This window comes from Penaeus monodon, chromosome 12, assembly GCF_015228065.2.
Source record: "Penaeus monodon isolate SGIC_2016 chromosome 12, NSTDA_Pmon_1, whole genome shotgun sequence".
In the NCBI taxonomy this organism is placed as follows: Eukaryota; Metazoa; Arthropoda; class Malacostraca; order Decapoda; family Penaeidae; genus Penaeus; species Penaeus monodon.
In genome coordinates this window covers 43306653-43318382 of record NC_051397.1, presented here as the reverse complement: position 1 = coordinate 43318382, position 11730 = coordinate 43306653, and the positions used below count along the sequence as shown (strand labels likewise).

General features: G+C 40.5%; 1 pseudogene; it reads left to right on the top strand.

The window, feature by feature from the left end:
* Positions 1–1466: 1466 nt before the first annotated feature.
* The window catches only part of LOC119579719, a 20343-nt pseudogene continuing 10079 nt past the window's right edge, over positions 1467–11730 (top strand).

Here is an 11730-nt window from a genome sequence, read left to right as displayed (position 1 = left end):
CATTCTTTTTCTTTTTTGCATTCCAGATCATCATACAAAATGATTTGACTTCTCGACAACAGAACAAAAATGATAATAACAATAAAAAGCTGAAAAGCCCAATTAGCAATAGAACGAAACGGTAGAAAAACCCACAATGCAAGAACTAGATACAATGAAAATGAGACAATAGTTTCGAAATCCACCTGGATTTCACCTTCAGGTCTGAGGAGGAAAGGATAAGGATAAGTCCGATATGCGAAGCTGTGTCGACTAATGCCGACTCACTCACGTGTATCAATTGGTGCTGACTCGGCTGAACCGAGTCCTTACCCGCCGTGGTGCCCAGCCACAGTAGTAACCTCCAGGCGACAATTGCAACTTCTTGAGCCTGGGCGGGGCGAGAACCGCCGACCCCACGAATGAGAGGCCGACACGTTACCACTGTATTAGCCCGGAGGCTGAGAGGAGGAAAGGGAAAGGAGGGGGTATAAAAGAGAGAGAGGAGATGAACACGGTAACACGGGGCAGGTGATGACAGACGATCGGAAACGGAGGGAGGTCATGTCAAGTCGGAGGATCGGGCGGACTATGCGCAGGGTGGCCGGCATAAGGGAGAAGGCAGAGGATGTGGGAAGCGAGGAGATTATAGGCTGGAGAAAAGCCGCTGTCAGGTTGAAATTAGGCAGCAGCTTAACTAAGGAGGATTCCACTAGTCTGCGGGCGTGGACATATGCGGAAGTAAAAACAACTCGCGCCGTTGACCAATCCATATGATGGCCTGTGTAAAAGAGGGCGTTATTGTTGTGTTCCCTAGATACAGCGTACTTATGTTGAAACAGACGCTTAGTGAGACTGGCTAATCACAGGAGGCACAAGGAAAAGCATAGGTGCCCACTTTCGAGATAGAGAAAGGACTAGTGTGGACTAGGTTGCGACGGAGAATGTTCACCTGGCGACAGATCAGGCGACTTTCCACCGTCGCCTGAGAGAGAAAGCAGCTTGTTTTCCGGATCTTTACCAGAGGTTCGAGTTTATCAATCCTCGACTCCTTCATATCCATGGGCTTCCTAAAACCCATAAGCCGGCCGTGCCTCTGCGCCCCACCATCTCCTCCCGGGGATCTGTGACGCACCCTCTTGCGGCCTGGCTGGCGAAGTCTCTCACTCCCCTTCTTGGCACCTCCTTTCCTGCTCACCTCCGCCACTCTCAGGACTTCATCTCCCGTGACTGTTGTGTGTCGCCGGCGATCATGATTAGCTTGGATGTTGCCTCCCTGTTCACCAAGGTCCCGCTTGATGACGTCCTCGCTTTCCTTCAGAGAAGGCTCCCCGCAGAGGATCCTCGTCTCCCTCTGCCCACCGACGTCTTCCTCCAGCTGATTCGTCTGTGTGTGGAGTCTAATTCCTTTTCCTTTGAAGGTCACTTCTACTCTCAAACATTCGGTGTTGCCATGGGCTCTCTCTTCAATCTTGGCAAAACTGTTCATGGAATTCTTCGCGTCTATGCCTCTCCCTTCCTTCTCCCTTCGTCCGTCGGTTCGCCTGAGGTATGTCGACAACATTTTTCCTCTCTGGCCTCATGACCCTGCCCTGTCGTCGGATTTCCTGATGCAGCTGAACTCTCTCTCTCCTTCCATCCGTCTCAAGGTGAAATGGGAGGTTGACAACAAGCTCCCCTTCTTGGGCACCCTAGTTCATCGCTCTGCTGACCCCTTCTCCTTCTCCATATACAGGAAGCCTATGCAGAGTGGTTTGTACATACACTTCTTCTCATACCATTCTCTCCATGTAAAGAGAGCTGTTGCCACCTTGCTGTTCCTCCGCATCTGTGACCCCCAGTACCTGGATGGAGAGATTGACTTCCTGCATCGCTCGTTCTCTAAACTGGGTTATCCTCGTCGTGTTCTCGACGTCGCGTTATCCAGGGCACGGCGTACCTTCTACCACGACTCCTCTCCTAAAGAGACTCATCACCTGCCCGTCCTCAGCCTGCAATACACTGAGGAGATGTACTCTCTCCGTCGCCCTCTTCACCCTCTCAACTGCAGGCTGATCTTTCGCCAGGTGAACACTCTTCGTCCCAACCAAGTCCACACCAGTCCTCGAAGGTGGGCACCTATGCTGTTCCTTGTGCCTCCTGTGATAAGCAATACTAAGCGTCTGTCTTAACATAAGTACGCTGTATCTAGGGGACACAACAATAACGCCCTCTTTTGCCATCAGTGTGGCACAGGCGCGATTTGTCTTTCCTTCCGCTGATATCCCCGTCCGCAGACTGGTGGAATCCTCCTCAATAAATCTGCTGTCTAATTTCAATCTGAACAGCGGTTATTTTCCTGCGCATAGTCCGTCCGATCCTCCATCCTGACCTGACCTCTCTTCGCTTCCGTTCCTCTGTCCTCATCTGCCCCGTTCCTCTCTTCTCTCTCTCTTTTATACCCCCTCCTCTGGCTTTCTTCCTCAAACCTGAAGTTGAAATCCAGGTGGATTTCGAAACTGTAGTGTCATCATCAATAAATCCAGTTTTTGCATTGTGTATTTTTCTACCATAGTAGTTCGTTACATATGTGTAACAAACAAGGGTCTTTGACATCGTGTCGAACATCGGCGATCCAAGACTTGCTCATTAATGAGATGGCTTGTATGGCCTACGGCCCTTGTGAGCGAGTACTAGCGGTCCGTTTGAGAACCCTACCTATGGGCTGTCTAAATAGCTTTAATTTGCTCTCTCATGGGTTGTCTTGATACCTGTAATTTATTCTCCCATAGGCTGTCTAAATAGCTGTAATTTATTCTCCCATGGGTTGTCTAAATAATTATAATTTGCTCTCTCGCGGGCTGTCTAAAGAGCTTTATTTTGTTCTCTCGTGGGTTATCTAAACAGCTTCAATTTACTGTACTCTCTCATGGGCTGTCTAAATAGCTGAATTTGCTCTCTCGTGTGTTTCTATATAGCTTTAATTCGCTGTCTAAGTAGCATTAATTTGCTTTTATCATGGGCTAAGTAGCTTTAATATGCTTTCTCATGGGCTGTCTAAATAGCTTTAATTTGCTCTTTCATGGGTTATCTAAATAGCTTTAATATGCTCTCTTACGGGTTTTCTAAATACCTGTAATTTGCTTTTATGGGCTGTCTAAAACCCTGTAATTTGTTCTCTCGTGGGAAGCCTAGATAGTCTAAACTTGCTCTCTCGTGGGCTGTCTAAATAGCTCTTGCTAATAGTTGTTGGTTAAATCAAAGCAGCCTCGAGGAATGACTGTATTTTGGAAGTGGATGGATGTGCCAAGGGTTATTCACACGTATGAAAATATACGTTCTTCAGTTCCGTTCCTATCTCTCTCCCTCTCTCTCTCTCTCTCTCTCTCTCTCTCTCTCTCTCTCTCTCTCTCTCTCTCTCTCTCTCTCTCTCTCTCTCTCTCTCTCCTCTCTTCTTTCTCCTCTTTCTCTGTCTCTCTATCTCTTTTTCTCTTTCTCCCATTAACCTCTCCGCCTTCTCTCTCTCTCTCTCTCTCTCTCTCTCTCTCTCCTCTCTCTCTTTCTCCTCTCTCTCTCTCTCTCTCTCTCTCATTCTCTCTCTCTCATTCTCTCACTTTCTCTCTCACTTCCTCCTCTTTCTCGCTCTCTCTCTCTCTTTTCCTCTCTCCTCTCTTCTCTCCTTTTTTCCTCTTTCTCCTCTCTCTCTCTTCTCTCTCTCTCTCTCTCTCTTTCCTCTCTCCTCTCTCTCTCTCTCTCTCTTCTCTCTCTCTCTCTCTCTTTCCTTTCTCTCTCTCTCTCTCTTCTCTCTCTCTCTCTCCTCTCCTCCCTCTCTCTCTCTCTCTTCTCTCTCTCTCTCTCTCCTCTCTCTCTCTCTCTCTCTCTCTCTCTCTCTCTCTCTCTCTCTCTCTCTCTCTCTCTCTCTCGCTGTCATTTCTTCTCTTTCTTTTCTATTTCTCCATCTACCTGTCTGTCTATCTATCTATCTATCTATCCATCCATCCATCCACCTACCTCTCCCTCATTTCCACTTTCCCTCTTTCTCTATTTCCCACTCTCACTCCCCCCCCTCCCTCTCCCTCTCCCTCCCTCTCCCTCCCTCCCTCCCAGACCCGAACCCTCCACCGAAGCGAGTAACTCCATCACATCAAATTAAATTTCATCAACGATTGTCACTTCCCTCACCCTCCACCCACCCCCGTCCGCCCGTATGTACGCCCACCCACCCGCGAACCCCGCCGCCCACTCTATAGATCAGCCTCGGTCGTTTAGCCGCCCATAGTGGCCGCAGAACCCGTTTTGGAAGCGAGTGTGCAACGGCGAGTCTGCTTTTGCGAATTGAATCAGCGGTGCTTCGTTTGTTTTCGTTCTGCTTAGTGTCGAGATTTTCTCTTTTCGTTGTTTCTTTGCTGTTGTTGTTTTTTTAAGAAGTTATTAAGTATCCTTTTTAGATGATCCGATTTTTCATTTTTTTCTCTTTTTTTTTTTTTAAGTTCCCTTTTTCGAAGGTTTGATTTCTCTCATCGTTACTTCCGTGTTTGTTTGTTTGGTTCTTAGTTGCTTTGTTTTTAGTGTCACTGTTTTAATGGTGTTTATATTTTGTTTGTTAGTTGCATTATTAGCTGCATTGTTTTTAACGGTATTTTACTTCTCCTTCTTAAATAAAATAATTATTTTTCTCAGCCTTTTTGATATTATCATTTTTTATTATCATTTGTTTATTTGTTTACATTTCAGGCTTCGTTTTTATGTTCGAGTTTTGATGTCATTTTTTACTACTGTTTTCTCATTTTCGTATTTATAAATTTACTTATTACACTCAAAACAAGGCCATAGATATGATTTTATAATGATCATAGTAACAATAGGCTAATAGAATGAATTGCTATATGATGAGGATTAAATTGAATATGGAAAATAGTAATGATGATAATGATAACGGCATTAATAGCAGTGAGGATAATGATGGTAACTATATTGATCATAAGGATAATTTATGATAACGTTGTTAATAGTAATAGTTCTGTCTTTTTTAACATTAACATTTCATCATTTATATTATCATTAATACCATTTTATTATTGTTGTTGTTGTTGTTGTCGTTGTTGTTGTTGTTGTTGTTGTTGTTGTCGTTGTTGTTGTTGTTATTATTATTATTATTATTATTATTATTATTATTATTATTATTATTATTATTATTATTATTATTATTACTATTGTCATCATTATTACTATCATTATTAGTAGTATTGTTATTATTATCATTGTTAGTAGTAGTAGTAGTAGTAGTATTGTTATTAGTATTACTGTTGTTATTGTCATTATTAATATTATTATTGTTGTTGTTGTTGTTGTTGTTGTTGTTGTTGTTGTTGTTGTTGTTATTGTTGCTGCTGCTGCTGCTGTTATCTTTATTATTATCTTTATCCATCCCATTATCCGCAATATTATCATTATCACTAATTTAATCACCATTATCTTTATCATTATTCCTATTATTACCATCGCTATTTTGATCACCATTATCATTATCATTACTGTCATTATTATCATTAGTAATATTAGGATTCGTAATAATATGCGCATTAGTAATAGTATTAGTATTAGTATCATTAATAGCATTATTATATCATCATAATTTTTATCATTTTCATTATTATTATTGTTATCTTTATCATCATCATTGTTATGCATATGAACATATTGGTAATGATGGTGTCAGTAATGATGAGGATTATGATGAGGATAGTAATGATGCCAAAGTGATGGTAATGATGTCAGTGATAATGATGATGATGATGATGATGATGATGATGATGATGATGATGATGATGATGATGATGACGATGACGATGACGATGACGATGACGATGACGATGACGATGACGATGACGATGACAATGACAATGACGATGACAATGATGATGACGATGACGATGATGATAGTGATGATGCCAAAGTGATGGTAATGATGTCAGTGATAATGATGATGACGATGACGATGACGATGGTGATGACGATAATGATAGTGATGATGCCAAAGTGATGGTGATGATGATGTCAGTGATAATGACAGAAATAATTCAAGTGGTAGACCTTTTTTTGCCAAATGTAATTTTAGATTTGTTTACCTTGTTTAATATTCTTATTTATGCTTATGTTCACTATATCTCAAAATAAATAAATAGGTTAATTTGGGAAAAGGGTTATAATGGCAATAAGAAAATTTAAATCTTAAAAACGGTCGTAACATAGCCCTGTAAAACAACAAAATAATAATAATAATAATAATAATAATAATAATAATAATAGATAATAAATAATAATAATAATAATAATAATAATAATAATAATAATAATAATAATAATAATAATAATAATAAAAATAATAATAAATCCATATTAAACAAAATTAATTATAAAGTTATACAAAAAAACAACTTAATAATAATAATAATAATGACAAAACAAAAATAACTGAGACGGAAAAAAACAAGAGAAAAAAAAAAAAAAAAAAAAAAAACAATAAGATAAAACAGAAAACGTAAGGAAAAAAACTATATCTATCTATCTATCTATACTATCTATCTATATATATATATATATATATATATATATATATATATATATATATATATTAAAAGGTAGAACTGAAAACTAAAGAAGACGAAAAAAGAAAAAATAATAACATTTAAAATAAGCAGAAAAACCTAGAAACGAAACGGATCAAAAGCCATGGGGGAACAAATACACAATTTGCAAAAACATTTAAACACCGTTAAAAACAATGCAACAAGCAAACAAGGCGTAAACACCATTAAAAGCAATGACACTAAGAACAAAGAAACTAAGAACAAAACAAATAAAACAAACGGAAATAACGGAGTGAAAAATGAATCTTCTAAAATAATAATAATAATAATAATAATAATAATAATAATAATAATAATAATAAATAATAATAAAACAAACAAAATAAACGGAAAATCGAATCTTCTAAATATATATATATACTTAAAAAACAACAACAAAGAAACAACGAAAAGAGAAAATCTCGACACTAAGCAGAACGAAAACAAACGAAGCACCGCTGATTCAATTCGCAAAAGCAGACTCGCCGTTGCACACTTGCTTCCAAAATGGGTTATGCGGCCACTATGGGCGGCTAAACGACCGAGGCTGATCTATAGAGTGGGCGGCGGGGTTCGTGGGTGGGCAGGAGGGTGGGTGGGCACACGGGCGGGGTGAGGGTGGGGGGGTAGGGAGGAAAGGGCGGTGACTCTCGCAGATATAAAATTGATTTCATGCGATAGAGGTGTTCGTTTGGGTAGCAGGGTCTGCTCTGTTCTGCCGGAGAGAGAAGGGAGAAAGGAACGGAGGGAGAGAAGAGGAAAGGGGAAGGAGGAGGGGAAGAGCGAGAGCGAGGGAGCAGTAAGATGGTCAGCGAGGACAAAAAAGTATGTGTGTGTGCGTGCGTGCGTGCGTGCGTGCGTGCGTCCGTGCGTGCGTCCGTGCGTGCGTGCGTGCGTACATATGATTTCATACCCATTGTTTATCTGTGTGGATAAACAACCGCCATAAACCCTGAATCACAAAACTAATCCCACGCGTTCCTTTCCAACAGACTTTCCCTTGTAAACCGCAACTTTTCGTCTAAACTCCAGTCCATTGAAACGCCACAGATTCAGTCTCTCAAAAACCACCGGCAGGAACAGTAAATCCAATCAGATCAGACAATTTCAACCATTCCTCAAGGCTGCCATGACTCATCCTATGCAATTAGAGCGAGTAATAAGGACTAAACAAGGCACCCAAACAAGGATATGTACGAGATCACGTGACGACCCTCGGGCAATATAAGCCGTCTCATTAACGAACTGTTTTGGTCAAAGTGCTTGTTCATCGGGATTTTTTTTTTTTTTTTTTTTTTTTTTTTTGGGGGGGTAGGTATCTCTTCATCCCCTTGTTAATTGGGCTTGTTTTATTTCAGTGTTTTTTTTGTGTGTGTGTGATTATCATTTTGCTTTCGAGAACTTGGGTTATTTCGGTGTATGATTCCTCCGCCGAAAGTTTTTCTTTTTTCTTTTTTGAAAAAAGATATATCAGCGGCGTACTTCATTTTTAAAAGTTCGTTTTTACAACAAGGAGAAGTTAAACTTTGATGTTTGGTAGTTTGGAGCGAAGAGAGAGAGAGAGAGAGAGCGGGAGGGAGGGAGGGAGGGAGGGAGGGAGAGAGAGAGAGAGAGAGAGAGAGAGAGAGAGAGAGAGAGAGAGAGAGAGAGAGAGAGAGCGGGAGGGAAGGAGGGAGGGAGAGAGGGAGGGAGGGAGAGAGAGAGAGAGAGAGACAGACAGACAGACAGACAGACACACACACACACACACACACACAGACACACACACACACACACACACACACACACACACACACACACACACACACACACACACACAGGTCCTCGCCCCGCAGGAGAATCGTAAGCCACATGCCGCGGGCGCACATAAAGCCGCATAGATCCACATGGCACATAAACATCGCTGCCCGCGGGGTCGCAGAAATGGCAAAAGTACTCGAAAAAACGTTTCTTTTCCTGTCGTTTTTTCTCTCTCTTTCGTTTCTTTTCTTTGTTCTGCTTGTTCTTTTTTCTTCTGCTTCTTCTTCTGTTTCGTTTCTTTCCGTTAAGGTTCTTATTTTCATTCTCATTCTCTCTCTCTCTCTTTCTCTCTCTTCTCTCTCTCTCTCTCTCTCTCTCTCTCTCTCTCTCTCTCTCTCTCTCTCTCTCTCTCTCTCTCTCTCTCTCTCTCTCTCTCTCTTTCTGTGTCTGTCTGTCTAACTCCCTCTCTCTCTATCTATCTATCTATCTACCTATCTATATATCTCTATCTATCTACCTAGAGAGAGAGAGCAAATGAGAGAAAACAGAGAGAAAGAGGGGGGGGGCTGGGCAGACAGACAGACACAGAAATCAATAGAAAAATAAATCATTAAATCTTTCATGAACCAACTAGAACCGCCAACTGCACTGCTGCCATAAACTGAAAGATAATATGAAAAGAGAGAAAGAAGAAAGAAAGAAAAGAAAAGAAAGAGGGTAAAGATAATAAGAAAAGAAGAGAAAGAGAGAAAGAAGAGAGAGAAAAGATAAGTAAAGAAAAAAAAAAGAAGGGAGAGAAAGAGAGATGATAAAGTATAAAAAAAAGACAATAAAGAACGCAAGCACACAAAATCCCAAGAAGGAAAATAAAAACCACATTTTCTCGGCCACACGCCCACCCCCACGCCTTCTCCCTCCCCTTGCCTCGCCCACATATACCGCCCACGCCCTCTCTCTCCCTATACCCCGCCCACCAACCCACCCCATACCCTCTCCCTCCCCTTGCCTCGCCCTCCAACCCACCCCATACCCTCTCCCTGCCTATGCCCCGCCCACCTACACCGCCCACACCCTCCCTTTCCCCTATTCCCCTGCCAATCTCGGAGGTGAAGGCAGGCGATGGGGTGGCAAGGTAAATCTGCCGCCTCGTAACTGTCTCGCTGCCTGCTTCTGCTGAGGACTACGGGCTTCTGCTTCTGCTGGTCTCTCCACCTACCTTTTTTTCTTCGTGTATTTTGCGCGTTTAATCTAATCCGCTTGCTTGTTTGCCTCAGTGAATTGAATTGTTTGTCTTTTGTTGGTTTTAATTTATATTATTTTTTTTGTTTCGTTTTGTTTTTGTTTTTTATTTATATTATATGCATTTTTAGAGCCAGCAGTCACCAGAGGTCGAATCCTGGCCACGGTCCGAGGTTTGAAAGGCCATCCACTCTCCATTCGCCAGTTATAAGCCCTTCGAAAAAAGAGTTTATGACTTTTTTTCTTTTTTTTATCATATGGCCATTTCACCCTTAAGGTTATATGTAGAAATGGCAAACTATCAAAAGTAAATAAATGAAGGAAGGGAAGCAAGGTAATACACGTCAAAGAATATTAATAGTTATTTGCAAACTGCACAGACACAAAAAAAACTCTCTCTATCTCTCTCTATATCTATATATCTATATGGGTGTGCTGTGCGGTGCAGTGGTAGCGTTCTCATCTAGCAATCTTGCTGACCTGCGTTCAAATCCAGCACTGCCCGTGTACGGTAACCCCGGTCATTCCTTGCACACAGCGGGTAATTTAGAAGCTAACTAATCAGACAGCCTGTCATACCAAATACAATTACCGTTGTGACAGGTGGATTAAAGTAAATTATATTTATCTAATGTAATATTCATTGATATACTCTCTCTCTCTCTCTCTCTCTCTCTCTCTCTCTCTCTCTCTCTCTCTCTCTCTCTCTCTCTCTCTCTCTCTCTCTCTCTCATTCCTTCCTTAACTTCCTCCCTCTGACTCCTCTCATCTCTCTCTCTCTTTCACTATATATATATATATATATATATATATATATATATATGTGTGTGTGTGTGTGTGTGTGTGTGTGTGTGTGTGTGGGTGTGTGTGTGTGTGTGTGTGTGGTGCGTGGTGTGTGTGCGCTGAGTGTGCTTGTTGTGTGTGTGTTGTCGTGGTGTGTGATGGTTGCGTGAACGTGCGTGCGTGTGCGTGGGTGCGTGTGTGTGTGTGTGTTTATCTGTATGCAAGTATGTATCTATACATGTATAAACACACACACTACCAACTTGTTATTCTGCGATCCCTCCGCTGGAAGGACGTAAACACTGCAAATCGGAGTGATCCTCGGCCAAGCTTAAACAGATAGCTCCGAGTGAAAAAGGTTGCCCTCTGCTTCCCACACACTTTAGCTCTGATTATTATAAGTAGACATGTTATATATCTCATATGCGATGAGTTATATATAAATATTACAATATATGATATATAATGATATTATCATTAAATTATTATGATGTGATATGATATGAGAAAGATATGATGCGATGATAACAACAACAACAACAATCATAATAATACCAATAATAATAATGAAAACAATAGTGATAATATCTATAATAGCAATAACATGATAATAGTGATCATAATCATCCATTGAATATTGTCACTAAAGACCGTGTTTTGAATTTTAAAGACCGTTTTTACACTAACGTAGATGGAGTTGCTATAGTTTTCTCCCATTAGCCTTAGTTACATTATACATTTTTGAGTTACCACAAAATTGTATATATAAAACTACCCTACTACATTCAGAATCCTCTTCTGTATAAATTAAGCAAGTGGTGTTTTTCTTTTGTCATTGATATGGAATTTTTTTTATTCAACTTTAATGAACAACTTCCTAACATTACGGTCTATTTGCTGCTGGTTAGATGGAGCCCACTCTCGATATTTTTAAATTCAATTATTTGAACTGTTCATCTAAAAAATAGGAGTTTAATTGCATTGCTCCCTTGATCAATACATCATATAATATTTGCTCCACCTGGAACCTCTTTGATATTGAAATGAATTTTCCGAACAATTATTTTAGAACTAATGGACACCATGACAATATTTCCCCCAAACACTGATATCAGACTTAAATAGGAAAATCCACTGGTTCCTAAACAAGCGAAGAACATTAAACAGTCGTCATCCACAGTCAAATATTTAGATACTGTATATTTATTTGTCTTAGTTGTAAAACTAGGTATACAGGATATACATCACGCTGCTCTGCTATAAATACACATTTCATGCAAATATAATATAAAAGATAGTTATGACGGGCTTATCTATAATAAACCGCTTCTACACTCGCAATGATTTCAAAGTTCTGTCCAGGTTATCTTACTTGTGTACG